Below are 12,408 nucleotides of genomic sequence, written 5' to 3' on the forward strand. Positions count from 1 at the left end.
TAAAGCACATCATAAAATTCATAGTTGTGATCTGCCTTCTGTGTCCTTCCTTAGACAGAAATATGCTTCTGGCCTGTTGAGATGGCCTGGGTCAAAGTGGTACCAAATGGTGGATAAGAGTTAGAAGTTGGGCCCTGGGGCAGCCATGGAGATCAGCCAGAAAGGCCCTCACACTTGGTAGCACCAGGCAATCCTATCCTGCTTCTGCCTCAGACTGGCCCCTGGGAAGTCAGCAAGGCAGGTAGATTCTTGATTAATAAGCACGGTTCTGTGGAAAAGCAGTTTCTCTGGTTTACCTAAGAAAACACTACCTTGGCCTTGGACACCAGAGACAAATAGAATGTCACCAAATTTAAACAAACATGGAAAGCTACTTAGGGGGAAGTAAATGTGGAAATATTTTCTGACTTTAACGTGCCCTCTTACCTTAAAACCTCCCTCATGCATTATTTCCGAACCCCCTTATTGTTAAGAACACGGTGGTTGTGATGTTTTCTTAAAAATTGATTGTCACTGTAATTGACATGTATCCCCAGCCTAAACACAGCTGATGAGCATTGACAGAGTATTGTGTAGAAGGAGACAGAAATGCAGGAATCCTGCTCAGCCCTCCTGTGTGGGTGCTAAGGAGAGAAAATGCCATCAACTGGAAGGCCAGGTCCCACTGAGAACCCATGGGGTTGGGATGCCAGCCCACATGCAGACAAGCAATGAAACCTGGTAAACTGTATTAAACCTTATAGAAGGTCTTTTTTCCTAAGGCTGTTAGAATTAAGGAATTTAAATAGCTCAGAGCAAAAAGGGCCATGAAGACATGGGGCTCTTCAATCCTGTTGCTGGGATTCAGAGAAAAACTACATCAGTGGGCACTATTAAAGGGAAAATAGAAATAGGAAGGGAGGGAGGGAGGAAGAGAGAGTCTGGCTGGATCTATCCTGTGTCTGTCAGAGCCAATTGGTATTCAAAGAGAAATGGTTGTTTTTCCTAAAGTTCATGGGGAGGGTTTGAGTTAGACTAGAACTCACTTCATGGAAAAGAGACAGGGAAAAAGTGAAAACATTAACAGGCTTTATTTTCTTGGGCTCCAAGATCACTACAGATGGTGACTGCAGCCATGAAGTTAAAAGACTCTTGCTCCTTGGAAGAAAAGCTATGACAAACCTAGACAGCATTAAAAAGCAAAGACATCACTTTGCCAATAAAGATCTGTATAGTCAAAGCTTTGATTTTCCAATAGTCATGTACAGATGTCAAAGTTGAACCATAAAGAAGGTTGAGCACTGAAGAATTGATTCTTTCAAATTGCAGTGCTGAGAAGACTCTTAAGAGTCCCTTCGACAGCAGGGAAATCAAACTAGTCAATCCTAAAGGAAATCAACCCTGAATATTCGTTGGAAGGAATGATGCTGAAGCTGAAGCTCCAATACTTTGGCCACTTGATGTAAAGACCTGACTCATTGGAAAAGACCATGATTCTGGGAAAGGTTGAGGGCAGGAGGAGAAGGGAGCGACAGAGGATGAGATGGTTGGATGTCATCACCAACTCGATGGACATGAGTTTGAGCAAGCTCCGGGAGTTGGTGGTGGACAGGGACGCCTAGTGTGCTTCAGTCCATGGAGTCATAAAGAGCTGGACACATCTGAGTGACTGAACAACAACAGCAGGACACTGAGAGCCCCCCTGCATCACCCAAATGCACTTTCCTTGTAACCTCTTGGAAAGCTGCCTCTCTGGAAAGCACTGCAAAGTATATTTCTAGAATAAAACGAATCAAACCAGCCCTCGAACACCCAAACATCTGAGACCTTGTCTTCCACTCTTTATTCCCCCAATCAATTCATCCTCTTTGGAGACTAAGAATTGGCCAAAATACTTTTTATTATGTGCTCAGTCTCCTAAATTATAAAATATAGGGCTTTTTATAGTCATCTCTGAGGTCCATTCCTACTCTGTTGTGTATTTTCCATGACTCTCTGGTGGCTTAGAGGTTAAAGCGTCTGCCTGCAATGTGGGAGACCTGGGTTCAATCCCTGGGTCAGGAAGATCCCCTGGAGAAGGAAATGGCAACCCACTCCAGTATTTTTCCTGGAGAATCCCATGGACAGAGGAGCTTGGTGGGCTACAGTCCACGGGGTCGCAAAGAGTCGGACACGACTGAGCGACTTCACTTTCACTTTCATGGGATCAATGGAAAACCCCTGGACACTCATCTGACCTGATAGATGCAATGGGGCCCAGACCCAAGTAGCATGTGACCACAATTAACCAGAAACTTGGGGACACAGGACTGAGGGTAGTTGAACTTTCTGCTCTATTCTTTTCTCAAAAGCTCTTTGAGAGACCGTAAAATATAAATTCTTGATCTGTAAAAACATTACAAAATAATTTCTGTTTTCTGTCCTTTTATAACTCTCTTATTCCTCATCTATTTTGGAAGCTCCAGGTTCCCTCTCCCTCTTCCTCTGTGTCTGTGTCTGACACATAGCATGCCAGCATATGACATGTTCTGTGACACCATGGATGAGGCACTGATTTTGCTGAAAAGCACCTAGGTTGTGGTTATTCCTTTCACCCCTGTCTTGCATGGGTCTCAAACAGACCCACTTTAGATATGGAGACACAGAAGAAATTAAAGAATTGGAGGAAGATATACCATCCTGAAAATTGAAAGTTGAAAGTGCTAATCTCTCAGTCATGTATGACTCTTTGCAACCCCATGGACCGTAGCCCACCAAATTCCTCTGTCCGTGGGATTTTCCAGGCAAGAATACTGGAGTGGGTTTCCATGCCCTCTGCAGATATACCACCCTAACACCAATCAAAAGAAAAGTGAAGTAGCTGTACTAAGTGCTGATATCAGAGCAAGGAAAACTATCATAAACTTTAAAAGGGAAGTACATAACAAAAGGATCAGTTCTCCACGAAGACATAGCAATTCTACAATGTGCATGCACCTGCAAACTGATGGAACTGCAAGGGGAAATAGATGAATTTCTTATTATAGTTAGACACTTGAATATCCCTTTACCATCAGTGGACAGAACCAAGAGTCAGAAAATCAGTAAATGCAAAGTTGAACCATGCAATATTACCACTTACTTGGATCCAATTGAGATTTATAGAATTCATAATCTAACAAGAGAAGCACGCATATTCTTCTCAAGCTCGTGTTGAATATTCACCAAATAGGCCACATTCTAAGTATAAAACACATTTTATCAAATATCATATGGAAATCACACAAATTATGTTTTCATAACAAAATGGAGTTAACTAGAGACCAATAAAAGAATAGTACATGAAAAACTTAAAACTATATGAATATTGAATAACACATATAAATAAGCATGGACCAAAGAAGAAATCTCCAAAAAATATCTTTAAACAAAGAAAATATAAAGTATCAAAATGTGTAGATGCAGTGAAATCAGTGCGCTGAGGAAAATTTATACCATTGAATAAAGAAAGGTTTAAAATAATCTATGCTTCTACCTCATGGTTCTAGAAAAGGAAGAGAAAATTAAATCCAAAGAAAGCATAAGAAAATAAATAATAAAAATTAAAGCATCAGTGAATGAAATTGAAGATAGGAAAATAGAGAAAATGAACAAAACCAAAAGTTAAAAAAATTTTAGTTTTTAAATTGGCAAACATCTAGCCAAGTTAACTAAGAAAAAGACAGAGATGGTTTAAGTTACTACTATAAATGAACATGCAACATCACTACTCATCTCATGGACATTGTAAGAAAGGAATATTATGAACAACTCTGTGCCCACAAATTTGATAAATGAGCCAATTCACTGAAACACAGTCTAGAAAAACTCACAAGGAGAAACAGATATCTCAATAGGCCTATATCCATTTAAGAAATAAAATAAATAATTAATAAACTTTGAAAAGTGAAAGCACCAGATCCAGAAGCTTCCAAATATCTATTCTACTAAACTTTAAGAAGAAAACTATAGCAAGTTGCTACATTCTCTTCCAGAAAATCAAAGCATAGAAAAATACTTCATAATTCAGCCCTTGAGACCAGCACTAAAAACAAACAAACAAACAAACAAAAAAACCCAAAGACATCAGAAAAAGGGAAAAATAAATCTCTCTCTGATATAAGTGCAAAAATCTTCAAACAAGTATTAGTAAATCCAATCCAGAGATTACACAGTTATATAGCATGATCAAGTGGAATTTTTTCTATGGTGCAAAGTGGGTTTGAAATTCAGTTAATGAAGCTCCATCACATCAACAGGCTAAAGAAGAATATTCATATAACTTTATCAACAGATGCAGAAGGAGCATTTGACAAACTCCAACATGCACTAATAATAAAAACTCTTAGCAAATGAAGAATAGAGAAGGACTTCCTCAACTTGATAAAAAAAAATCTACAGAGAACTCATGGCTAACTAACATCATAGCTAATGGAGAGAAGCTAGACGCTTTTCACCAGAAGATCAGTAAAAAGATATAGGTATCCTTCTTATTCAAGATTGTACCAGAAGTCCTAGCTAATGCAATATGACAAGAAAATGAGATAAAAGACATATATATATATAAATTACCAAGAAAGAAACAAAATGTCTATGTAGAGAATCACAAGAAATTAACAAAATGCCTTCTGGAACTAATAAGCAATGGTAGTAATGTAGTAGGATAAAACATTGGATTATACTACAAAGTATTAAGTAAAAAAAGATTAACACAGAAAATTTAATTTCTTTAAATACAAGCAAAGAACAATAGAAATTTGAAATTAACAACTTAGTATCGTATGCAACTAAATATGGGAACTTTCTTTACTTATCACTCATTTTATGTAAATTTATAATACAAAGTTGACGATCTCTTCCTAAAGTTTTTATGGAAAGGCAAAAGATCCAGAATAATAAACACAAAATTGAAGGAGAAGAGCAAATTTGGAGGACTGACACCAGCAGACTTCAAGACTTACTACAAGCTGCATATCAGGATGTGTGGTATTGGTGGAGAATAGACACATAGATCAGTAGAACAGAATAAAGGCCCCAGAAATAAATTCAGAAAAACACAGTCCTTGACAAAGGAGCAAATGCAATTCAATGGAGAAAAAGTAATATCTTCTGCTGGAATAACTGGACATCCCTATGGAAAAAATGAACCTGGACACAGATGTTACACTTCTCACAAAGGTTGACTCAAAATGGATCACAGATATAAATGTAAAACTCGAAACTATTAAACCTCTAGAAGATAACAAGGAAGCTACCTAGATGACCTTGAGAGTTTCTCATGATTTTCCATGTAACACCAAATGCAAGATTTATGAAACAAAAAAGTAAGCTGGACTTCATTAAAATTTAAAAAATTAACATTTATTTGAAAATGCACTTCGAAAATTAGCCATATTTATTCCAGATAGTAGCTGTTAAGGTAACTGTGGTTGAGGACTTCTACTGGACTGTATCCAGAGGAAACTGATTAGGATGGATAAGATTCCCAAATTCACCAAAAGCCTAGTAGATATCAGATATCTCAGAACTTTTGCCTTAATCTGATTTAATTCTTACAACTCTCAGTAGGAAGTGAAAATATTATTCTCATTATACAGAAGGCCCAAAAGAGTGAAGTGTTTTGCCAAAGCTCACCAAGACAGAATGAATGGCACACCCAAAATAAGAACCTGGGTTTTTTTAGTCAAATACCTTTGTCAATTATATTCAAATATGACTTATAAAAAATTAACTATAACAGTGATAGCAATGAAATAACTTACCAGTGAGTGCTCAACATTATTTATCATTAGGAAAATGAAAATGAAAATGAGCTATCCCCTCATACTTGTCACACCGGCTATTATCAAAAGATATCAAGTGTTGGCAAGTACATGGACAAACCCTTGTACACTGTTGATGAATAAGTAAATTGGCACAACCATTAAGGGAAACATTATAAAGATTACTCAAAATTTTAAATACGTCAACCTTATGATCCAGTAATCCTCAGTCAGTCAGTTCAGTCAGTTCAGTTGCAAAGTAGTGTCCAACTTTTTGCCACCCCATGAATCGCAGCACGCCAGGCCTCCCTGTCCATCACCAACTCCCGGAGTTCACTCAGACTCACATCCATTGAGTCAGTGATGCCATCCAGCCATCTCATCCTCTGTCATCCCCTTCTCCTCCTGCTCCCTATCCCTCCCAGCATCAGAGTCTTTTGCAATGAGTCAATTCTTTGCATGAGGTGGCCAAAGTACTGGAGTTTCAGCTTCAGCATCATTCCTTCCAAAGAAATCCCAGGGCTGAGCTCCTTCAGAATGGACTGGTTGGATCTCCTTGCAGTCCAAGGGACTCTCGAGAGTCTGCTCCAACACCACAGTTCAAAAGCATCAATTCTTCGGCACTCAGCTTTCTTCACAGTCCAACTCTCACATCCATACATGACCACTGGAAAAACAATAGCCTTGACTAGATGGACCTTTGTTGGCAAAATAATGTCTCTGCTTTTCAATATGCTATCTAGGTTGGTCATAACTTTCCTTCCAAGGAGTAAGTGTCTTTTAATTTCATGGCTGCAGTCACCATCTGCAGTGATTTTGGAGCCCAGAAAAATAAAGTCTGACACTGTTTCCACTGTTTCCCCATCTATTTCCCATGAAGTGATGGGACCAGATGCCATGATCTTTGTTTTCTGAATGTTGAGCTTTAAGCCAACTTTTTCACTCTCCACTTTCACTTTCATCAAGAGGCTTTTTAGTAACTCTTCAGTTTCTGCCATAATGATCTCTGTTCGTTTCCAAGGCAAACCATTCAATATCACAGTAATCCAAGTCTATGCCCCAACCAGTAATGCTGAAGAAGCTGAAGTTGAATGGTTCTATGAAGACCTACAAGATCTTTTAAAACTAACACCCAAAAAAGATATCATTAAAGGGGAATGGAATGCAAAAGTAGGAAGTCAAGAAACACCTGGAGCAACAGGCAAATTTGGCCTTGGAATTCGGAATGAAGCAGGGCAAAGGCTAATAGAGTTTTGCCAAGAGAACACACTGGTCATAGTAAACACTCTCTTCCAACAACACAAGAGAAGACTCTACACATGGACATCACCAGATGGTCAACACCAAAATCAGATTGATTGCATTCTTTGCAGCCAAAGATGGAGATGCTCATACAGTCAGCAAAAACAAAACCGGGAGCTGACTGTGGCTTAGATCATGAACTCCTTATTGCCAAATTCAGACATAAATTGAATAAAGTATGGAAAACCACTAGACCATTCAGGTATGACCTAAATAAAATCCCTTATGATTATACAGTGGAAGTGAGAAATAGATTTAAGGGACTAGATCTGATAGATAGTGTGCCTGATGAACTATAGATGGAGGTTCATGACATTGTACAGGAGACAGGGATCAAGACCATCCCCATGGAAAAGAAATGTAAAAAAGCAAAATGGCTGTCTGGGAAGGCCTTACAAATAGCTGTGAATAGAAGACAAGTGAAAAGCAAAGGAGAAAAGGAAAGATGTAAGCATTTGAATGCAGAGTTCCAAAGAATAGCGAGGAGAGATAAGAAAGTCTTCCTCAGTGATCAATGCAAAGAAATAGAGGAAAACAACAGAATGGGAAAGACTAGTGATCTCTTCAAGAAATTAGAGATACCAAGGGAACATTTCATGCAAAGATGGGTTCGATAAAGGACAGAAATAGTATGGACCTAACAGAAGCAGAAGATATTAAGAGGTGGCAAGAATACACAGAAGAACTGTACAAAAAAGATCTTCATGACCCAGATAATCACGATGGTGTGATCACTCACCCAGAGCCAGATATCCTGGAATGTGAAGTCAAGTGGGCCTTAGAAAGCATCACTACGAACAAAGCTAGTGGAGGTGATGGAATTCCAGTTGAGCTATTTCAAATCCTGAAAGATGATGCTGTGAAAGTGCTGCACTCAATAGGCCAGCAAATTTGGGAAACTCAGCAGTGGCCACAGGACTGGAAAATGTCAGTTTTCATTCCAATCCCAAAGAAAGGCAATGCCAAAGAATGCTCGAACTACTGCACAATTGCACTCATCTCACATACTAGTAAAGTAATGCTCAAAATTCTCCAAGCCAGGCTTCAGCAATATGTGAACTGTGAACTTCCAGATGTTCAAGCTGGTTTTAGAAAAGGCAAAGGAACCAGAGATCAAATTGCCAACATCCACTGGATCATCAAAAAAGCAAGAGAGTTCCAGAAAAACATCTATTTCTGCTTTATTTACTATGCCAAAGCATTTGAATTTGTGGATCACAATAACCTGTGGAAATTTTTTTAAGAGATGGGAATACCAGACCACCTGACCTGCCTCTTGAGAAACCTATATGCAGGTCAGGAAGCAACAGTTAGAACTGGACATGGAACAACAGACTGGTTCCAAATAGGAAAAGGAGTATGTCAAGGCTGTATATTGTCACCCTGCTTATTTAACTTCTATTCAGAGTACATCATGAGAAACACTGGGCTGGAAGAATCACAAGTTGGATCAAGATTTCCAGGAGAATTATCAATAACCTCAGATATCCAGATGACAGCACCCTTATGGCAGGAAGTAAAGAAGAACTAAAGAGCCTCTTGATGAAAGTGAAAGTGGAGACTGAAAAAGTTGGCTTAAAGCTCAACATTCAGAAAACTAAGATCATGGCATCTGGTCCCATCACTTCATGGCAAAAAGATGGGGAAAGAGTGGAAACAGTGTCAGACTTTATTTTTTGGGCTCCAAAATCACTGAAGATGGTGATTGCAGGCATGGAATTAAAAGACACGTACTCCTTGGAATGAGGGTTATGACCAACCTAGATAGCACATTCAAATCAGAGACATTACTTTGCCAACAAAGGTCCATCTAGTCAAGGCTATGGTTTTTCCAGTGGTCATGTATGGATGTGAGAGTTGGACGGTGAAGAAAGCTGAGCACTGAAGAATTGATGCTTTTGAACTGTGGTGTTGGAGAAGACTTGAGAGTCCCTTGGACTGCAAGGGGATCCAACCAGTCCATTCTAAAGGAGATCAGTCCTGGGTGTTCTTTGGAAGGACTGACGCTAAAGCTGAAACTCCAGTACTTTGTCCACCTCATGCAAAGAGTTGACTCATTGGAAAAGACTCTGATGCAGGGAGGGATTGGGGGCAGGAGGAGAAGGGGATGACAGAGGATGAGATGACTGGATGGCATCACCGACTCGATGGACATGAGTTTGAGTGAACTCCAGGAGTTGGTGATGGACAGGGAGGCCTGGCGTGCTGCAGTTCATGTGGTCACAAAGAGTCGGACATGACTGAGCGACTGATCTGAACTGAACTGAACTGAATGGTCTCTTGGTTTTCCCTACTTTCTTCAATTTATGTCTGTATTTGGTAATAAGGAATTTATGATCTGAGCCATAGTCAGCTCCCAGTCTTGTTTTTGCTTACTGTATAGAGCTTCTCCATCTTTGGCTGCAAAAATATAATCTATCTGCTTTTGGTGTTGACCATCTGGTGATGTCCATGTGTAGAGTCTTCTCTTGTGTTGTTGGAAGAGAGTGTTTATTATAACCAGTGTGTTCTCTTGGCAAAACTCTATTAGCCTTTGCCCTGCTTCATTCCGTATTCCAAGGCCAAATTTGCCTGTTGCTCCGGTGTTTCTTGACTTCCTACTTTTGCATTCCAGTTCCCTTTAATGAAAAGGACATCTTTTGGGGGTGTTAGTTCTAAAAGGACAGAATGTGGTCCACTGGAGAAGGGAATGGCAAACCACATCAATATTCTTGCCTTGAGAACCCCATAAACAGTATGAAAAGGCAAAATGATAGGATACTGAAAGAGGAACTCCCCAGGTTGTAGGTGCCCAATAAGCTACTGGAGATCAGTGGAGAAATAACTCCAGAAAGAAAAAAGGGATGGAGCCAAAGCAAAAACAATACCCAGTTGTGGATGTGACTGGTGATAGAAGCAAGATCCAATGCTGTAAAGAGCAATATTGCTTAGGAACCTGGAATGTCAGGTCCATGAATCAAGGCAAATTTGAAGTGGTCAAACAGGAAATGGCAAGAGTGAATGTCGACATTCTAGGAATCAGCGAACTAAAATGGCCTGGAATGGGTGAACGTAACTCAGATGACCATTATATCTACTACTGTGGGCAGGAATCTCTTAGAAGAAATGGAGTAGCCATCATGGTCAACAAAAGAGTCCAAAATGCAGTACTTGGATGCAATCTCAAAAACCACAGAATGATCTCTGTTCGTTTCCAAGGCAAACCGTCCAGACCAACCTAGATAGCATGTTAAAAAGCAGAGACATTACTTTGCCAACCAAGGTCTGTCTAGTCAAGGCTATGGTTTTTCCAGTAGTCGTGTATGGATGTGAGAGTTGGACTATAAAGAAAGCTGAGTGCTGAAGAACCTATGCTTTTGAACTGTGGTGTTGGAGAAGACTCTTGAGAGTCCCTTGGACAACAAGGAGTCAAACCAGTCCATCCTAAAGGAAATCAGTCTTGAAATTCATTGGAAGCACTAATGCTACAGCTGAAACACCAATACTTTGGCCACCTGATGTGAAGATCTGACTCATTAGAAAAACCCTGATGCTGGGAAAGATTGGGGGCAGGAGGAGAAGGGGACGGCAGAGGATGAGATGGTTGGATGGCATCACCGACTCAATGGACGTGAGTTTTGGTAAACTCCTGGAGTTGGTAATGGACAGGGAAGCCTGGCCTGCTGCAGTGCATGGCTGCAAAGAGTTGGACATGACTGAGGGACTAAACTGAACTGAATTGCTGGGAGGGGCCATGCTTAGTAAATCTTTAATCCAATTTTCTGTTGAAGGGTGATGCTGTGTTCCCTCCTTCTCTGTGTGCAGATGATACTATATTAATATGTGAAGTAAAGAAGTGAAGTGAAGTCACTCAGTTGTGTCTGACTCTTTGCAACCCCATGGACTGTAGCTTACCAGGCTTCTCTGTCCATGGGATTCTCCAGGCAAGAATACTGGAGTGGGTTACCATTTCCTTCTCCAGGGGATCTTCCCAACCCAGGGACCAAACCCGGGACTCCCACATTGGAGGCAGATGCTTTAACCTCTGAGCCACCAGAGAAGCCCTTATATTAATATGTAAGAAACACCAAAGATACCACATACACAAAAGCTGTTAGAAATAACAAATTAATTCAGCAAATTTGCAGGATCCAAAACCTACAAAACTCAGTTGTGTTTCTGTACATTTATAAAAAAACCATCTGAAACAGGTCTTGTTTTTTTCTTTAATGGACTCTGACAGACAGTCTTTTCATTAGTGTGTTTAGAATATTAATGTTTAGTGTGGTTATTGATACAGACTATTATCTACCATATTCATTGCTGTTTTCTGTTCATTGCTTTTGATTTTTGTTTCTTTTTGTTTTTCACTTTTTTCTCTCCTTTTAACTGAGTATTTTGTGTAATTCCATTTTCCCTTTGTCTTAGCATGTCAATTGTATTTCTTTTTTAAAATTTCAGTTGTGGCTCTACAGTTCACAGTATATATTTCCAACTGATTCAAATCCACTTTCAGCTAGAACTAGTCTACTTAATCGGTAGTGCGAGCACCTTATAGTAGAATTTTCCTAATTAATTCTATCCCTTCCAACATTTTATCTTTCATATCATCTTTGCATTTGCTGAAATCACCAAGTATATTGTTGCTATTATTATTTTGAACAAACTTTTATCAGCTCAATTAAGTCAAAGCAAATAATATTTAATAATTTAATTTTTTTTCTTTAATGTCCTTTGTTTAGGTCTGTGTTTGTATTCTATATATCTTTCCTTCTTTCTGAAGAACTTATTAATCATCTCTTGTGAGGCAGGTCTACTAACAACAAATTCCCCCAGACTTTGAGAAGATATTTATTTTTCCTTAACTGCTAGATGGAACAAAAAATGCATACACATAAATTTTTTTTAATGAAGCAATCTATATAAAGCGGAGAGTTCAGTGCCTTGTTATAAAGTAGTTCACAAGAAATGTCAGCTGCTGCTGTTTTTGTGATGGTTCACCAGGCTGGGTTCCATCCTTTGGTGAGAAGGTGATTGAAAATTGAGAAGCTCAAGTGTCTCTGGAGCTCTCTGAGATACAATAAAACCATAAACCTTAGTGTCCCCTTGGTCTCAGAGAATGACAGACTCTCTAGAGAGACGAACAAACCAATGGAAAAGAACCAACACATGAGAAATGGAATATTTCCTGCCGTATCAGTAAACAAAGGATGTCAGAGTCATCAGTGATTGCAGTCACCAGAGACGGTGAGCTGATTGACCTTGAGGGAACTCAGGAAGAAAAGAATACCTGCCACCTAGCAGCCATCAGACTGCAGCCACTCCCTATGTTGAGCCCCGAGGAATCTCAGGATGTGAAGACACAGGA

Source organism: Bubalus kerabau, chromosome 6, assembly GCF_029407905.1.
Source record: "Bubalus kerabau isolate K-KA32 ecotype Philippines breed swamp buffalo chromosome 6, PCC_UOA_SB_1v2, whole genome shotgun sequence".
In the NCBI taxonomy this organism is placed as follows: Eukaryota; Metazoa; Chordata; class Mammalia; order Artiodactyla; family Bovidae; genus Bubalus; species Bubalus kerabau.